Here is a 6,000-nt window from a genome sequence, read left to right as displayed (position 1 = left end):
CTCAAAGCTCATTACTAAGCTAAGGACCCTGGGACTAAACACCTCCCTCTGCAACTGGATCCTGGACTTCCTGACGGGACGCCCCCAGGTGGTAAGGGTAGGTAACAACACATCCGCCACGCTGATCATCAACACGCGGGCCCCTCGGGTGTGTGTTCAGTCCCCTCCTGTACTCCCTGTTCACAAGACCCCAGCCACCCCAGTCATAGACTGTTCTCTCTGCTACTGCACGGCAAGCGGTACCGGAGCGCCAAGTCTAGGACAAAGCGGATACTAAACAGCTTCTACCCCGCAAGCCATAAGACTCCTCAACATCTAATCAAATTGCCACCCAGACTATTTGCATTCCCCCCCCTTCCTCTTTTATACCGCTGCTACTCTCTGTTGTTATACAAAGTCACTTTAATAACTCTCCCTCAACTAACCGGTGCCCCCGCACATTGACTCTGTACCGTAATACCCTGTATATAGCCTCCACATTGACTCTGTACCGTAATACCCTGTATATAGCCTCCACATTGACTCTGTACCGTAATACCCTGTATATAGCCTCCACATTGACTCTGTACCGGTACCCCCTGTATATAGCCTCCACATTGACTCTGTATCGGTACCACCTGTATATAGCCTCCACATTGACTCTGTACCGGTAGACCCTGTATATAGCCTCCACATTGACTCTGTACCGGTACCACCTGTATATAGCCTCCACATTGACTCTGTACCCCCTGTATATAGCCTCCACATTGACTCTGTACCGTAACACCCTGTATATAGTCTCCACATTGACTCTGTACCGTAACACCCTGTATATAACCTCCACATTGACTCAGTACCGTAATACCCTGTATATAGCCTCCACATTGACTCTGTACAGGTACCCCCTGTATATAGCCTCCACATTTGACTATTTTTTTAGCTGCATTGTTGGTTAGGGGCTCGTAAGTAATCATTTCACTGTGAGGTCTACTACGCCTGTTGTATTCAGCATTTCACTGTCAGGTCTACTACACCTGTTGTATTCAGCATTTCACTGTAAGGTCTACTACACCTGTTGTATTCAGCATTTCACTGTCAGGTCTACTACACCTGTTGTATTCAGCATTTCACTGTCAGGTCTACTACACCTGTTGTATTCAGCATTTCACTGTCAGGTCTACTACACCTGTTGTATTCAGCATTTCACTGTCAGGTCTACTACACCTGTTGTATTCAGCATTTCACTGTAAGGTCTACTACACCTGTTGTATTCAGCATTTCACTGTAAGGTCTACTACACCTGTTGTATTCAGCATTTCACTGTGAGGTCTACTACACCTGTTGTATTCAGCATTTCACTGTGAGGTCTACTACACCTGTTGTATTCAGCATTTCACTGTTAGGTCTACTACACCTGTTGTATTCAGCATTTCACTGTAAGGTCTACTACACCTGTTGTATTCAGCATTTCACTGTAAGGTCTACTACACCTGTTGTATTCAGCATTTCACTGTAAGGTCTACTACACCTGTTGTATTCAGCATTTCACTGTAAGGTCTACTACACCTGTTGTATTTGGCATTTCACTGTAAGGTCTACTACACCTGTTGTATTTGGCGCATGTGACTAATAATATTTGATTTGACTTGATTTAGTTGTTTAGGTGGTGATGGAATTTCGACTGTATATCAGCTATAGTTGTAGGTGTTGATGGTATATCAGCTATAGTTGTAGGTGTTGATGGTATATAGACTGTATATAAGCTATAGTTGTAGGTGTTGATGGTATATAGACTGTATATAAGCTATAGTTGTAGGTGTTGATTGTATATAGACTGTATATCAGCTGTAGTTGTAGGTGTTGATTGCAAAGCAACAGAACTGGCGCCATACCATCATGTACCTGTTAATGACTCCAGGTGGTTGGTTTCAGGAGGAGCTCGAGAGCGAGTGGCCGGCCGCTCTTCAACCTTTAACCTCACAGCACAGTACATCCACTGTGGAGGAAACAGAGAAAAACCATTTAAAATAACATCTAGTTTTTTGTAGTTGTTGTTTTGTTTACCTGGTTTAGTACGTGATAGAAAAGCCCCCTCAGTCAGACGTAGTTCATCAACCTCAGGTCCTAGGAACCCACATCATCAACCTCAGGTCCTAGGAACCCACATCATCAACCTCAGGTCCTAGGAACCCACATCATCAACCTCAGGTCCTAGGAACCCACATCATCAACCTCAGGTCCTAGGAACCCACATCATCAACCTCAGGTCCTAGGAACCCACATCATCAACCTCAGGTCCTAGGAACCCACATCATCAACCTCAGGTCCTAGGAACCCACATCATCAACCTCAGGTCCTAGGAACCCACATCATCAACCTCAGGTCCTAGGAACCCACATCATCAACCTCAGGTCCTAGGAACCCACATCATCAACCTCAGGTCCTAGGAACCCACATCATCAACCTCAGGTCCTAGGAACCCACATCATCAACCTCAGGTCCTAGGAACCCACATCATCAACCTCAGGTCCTAGGAACCCACATCATCAACCTCAGGTCCTAGGAACCCACATCATCAACCTCAGGTCCTAGGAACCCACATCATCAACCTCAGGTCCTAGGAACCCACATCATCAACCTCAGGTCCTAGGAACCCACATCATCAACCTCAGGTCCTAGGAACCCACATCATCAACCTCAGGTCCTAGGAACCCACATCATCAACCTCAGGTCCTAGGAACCCACATCATCAACCTCAGGTCCTAGGAACCCACATCATCAACCTCAGGTCCTAGGAACCCACATGATCAACCTCAGGTCCTAGGAACCCACATGATCAACCTCAGGTCCTAGGAACCCACATCATCAACCTCAGGTCCTAGGAACCCACATCATCAACCTCAGGTCCTAGGAACCCACATCATCAACCTCAGGTCCTAGGAACCCACATCATCAACCTCAGGTCCTAGGAACCCACATCATCAACCTCAGGTCCTAGGAACCCACATCATCAACCTCAGGTCCTAGGAACCCACATCATCAACCTCAGGTCCTAGGAACCCATATCATCAAACATATCATCAACCTCAGGTCCTAGGAACCCACATCATCAACCTCAGGTCCTAGGAAGCCACTTCATCAACCTCAGGTCCTAGGAACCCACATCATCAACCTCAGGTCCTAGGAACCCACATCATCAACCTCAGGTCCTAGGAACCCACATCATCAAACTCAGGTCCTAGGAACCCATATCATCAAACATATCATCAACCTCAGGTCCTAGGAACCCACATCATCAACCTCAGGTCCTAGGAACCCACATTATCAACCTCAGGTCCTAGGAACCCACATTATCAACCTCAGGTCCTAGGAACCCACAGAGTATGCAAGTACTCGACCAGGAGCTGTCAAACAGGAGAGAGAGAGAGAGGAAGAGAGATAGCTGTAGTGGAGGTTGCAGGGCTGTTCAACAGAAGACTGAGAGATAGATTGAATGATAGATGATGATAGATGACTCATCTCATCTGGGGAACAGAACAGTCAGAACCTGTTGATGGCCAGACTTCTGCTGCCCACACACAACACAACCTCTTACTCACTGTCACTCAATTTTCTGTTAAACAGAGAGGACTGTAGAGGACAGGAGGGGAAAAGAGAGGAGGACAGGAGAGGAGGACAGGAGAGGAGGACAGGAGAGGACAGGACAAGAGCACTGGAGAAGACAGGAGAGGACGGGAGAGGAGAGGACAGGACAGGAGAGCATTGGAGAGGACAGGAGGGGACAGGAGAAGACAGGAGAGGACATGAGAAGACAGGACAGGAGAGGACAGGAGGGGACAGGAGAGAACAGGGCAGGAGAAGACAGGACAGGAAAGGACAGGACAGGAGAAGACAGGACAGGAGGGGACAGGAGAGGACAGGAACGGAGGACAGGAGAGGACAGGAACGGAGGACAGGAGAGGACAGGAGAGGACAGGAGAAGAGAGGAAAGGAGAGGAAAGGAGAGGACAGGACAGGAGATTAAAGGACAGGAGAGGAAAGGACAGGAGAGGAAAGGACAGGAGAGAACAGGACAGGAGAGAACAAGACAGGAGAGAACAGGACAGGAGAGAACAGGACAGGAGAGCACTGGAGAGGAAAGGACAGGAGAGAACAGGACAGGAGAGCACTGGAGAGGAAAGGACAGGAGAGAACAAGACAGGAGAGCACTGGAGAGGAAAGGGGAGGAGAGATGATTAAGCTAATGCTTCAAAGCCAAACTAACTAATGTTCATGACAACTTCAAGTTATTCAAGTAATTCAATCTGTTTTCCATATATCAAGATGCCCAACTTTGCCATAATGGTGAGTGACTGTCAGAATGGTAAATGAACCACAGACTGTTTCTGGTTGAACCACACCAGGACCACACATAGAGCTGCTGAACACTCAGGCTGAGATGACCGTGACCTCCCTCCACTCTCGCCGGGTGTCTCCGGGGGACTTGGGAAACGCAGAAGACACATTTCCAAACTCACACATATTAATACAGAGTTGAAATAGGACCAATATACCCCCCCCCCCGGCTGAGACGGCCGTGTTGCTGTAACAACACCTTAACATCCACAGCCAGTAGGACCCATCTGGTTTCAGCTGGACGCAACATAAACCCTTAACATCCACAGCCAGTCGGACCCATCTGGTTTCAGCTGGACGCAACATAAACCCTTAACATCCACAGCCAGTAGGACCCATCTGGTTTCAGCTGGATGCAACATAAACCCTTAACATCCACAGCCAGTCAGACCCATCTGGTTTCAGCTGGACGCAACATAAACCCTTAACATCCACAGCCAGTCGGACCCATCTGGTTTCAGCTGGACGCAACATAAACCCTTAACATCCACAGCCAGTAGGACCCATCTGGTTTCAGCTGGACGCAACATAAACCCTTAACATCCACAGCCAGTCGGACCCATCTGGTTTCAGCTGGACGCAACATAAACCCTTAACATCCACAGCCAGCCAGGACCCATCTGGTTTCAGCTGGACGCAACATAAACTCTTAACATCCACAGCCAGTAGGACCCATCTGGTTTCAGCTGGATGCAACATAAACAGAGGAAGGAGATTGTTTTCTGTTTTCAACCAGTAGTCCTAGAACACGTCCCAAATCGCACCCTATTCCCTATTCAGTGCACTACTTTTGACCAGAGCTCTATGGGTCCTGGTCGAAAGTAGTGCACTATATAGGGAATATGGTGCGATTTGGGATTACAACCCATTGTTCTCCATAACAGGGATTTGCCATGTAACCTAGTATCATAATGACCAATAGGCTCCTGGCTGTAACTCACCAAACACATGAGGACATGGTGTTATTAACTGATGTTACTGTGGTGTTGTCAGAACAGCAGGACGGGTATGAAGACCAACACAGCATCAGGACCAGGCAAAGATAATGGCCAGATCAAATGAATTCCTTTTTAATATTTAGGAAATAATTAGCCAATCGAAGACAACGCAAGAAGCTTTTTTGTCAGAGGTGATTTTTATCTATGTTTTCTGTTGTTGTTGTGGAGGGGTTCTATAGTCTGTACTGGGGTTCTGTTGTTGTTGTGGTGGAGGGGTTCTATAGTCTGTACTAGGGTTCTGTTGTTGTTGTGGTGGAGGGGTTCTATAGTCTGTTCTGGGGTTCTGTTGTTGTTGTGGTGGAGGGGTTCTATAGTCTGTACTGGGGTTCTGTTGTTTGTGGTGGAGGGGTTCTATAGTCTGTTCTGGGGTTCTGTTGTTGTGGTGGAGGGGTTCTATAGTCTGTTCTGGGGTTCTGTTGTTGTTGTGGTGGAGGGTTCTATAGTCTGTACTGGGGTTCTGTTGTTGTGTGTGGAGGGGTTCTATAGTCTGTTCTGGGGTTCTGTTGTTGTTGTTGTGGAGGGGTTCTATAGTCTGTACTGGGGTTCTGTTGTTGTTGTGGTGGAGGGGTTCTATAGTCTGTTCTGGGGTTCTGTTGTTGTTGTGGATGGGTTCTATAGTCTGTTCTGG

General features: G+C 47.5%; 1 pseudogene; it reads right to left on the bottom strand.

Annotated features, from left to right (window-relative positions):
• The window catches only part of LOC121844956, a 59,651-nt pseudogene that overhangs the window by 34,961 nt on the left and 18,690 nt on the right, over positions 1 to 6,000 (bottom strand).

This window comes from Oncorhynchus tshawytscha, unplaced genomic scaffold, assembly GCF_018296145.1.
Source record: "Oncorhynchus tshawytscha isolate Ot180627B unplaced genomic scaffold, Otsh_v2.0 Un_contig_7502_pilon_pilon, whole genome shotgun sequence".
Lineage (NCBI taxonomy): Eukaryota > Metazoa > Chordata > Actinopteri > Salmoniformes > Salmonidae > Oncorhynchus > Oncorhynchus tshawytscha.
Note: the sequence above shows the minus strand (reverse complement) of the source record. Positions and strands in the feature narration are given on the sequence as shown.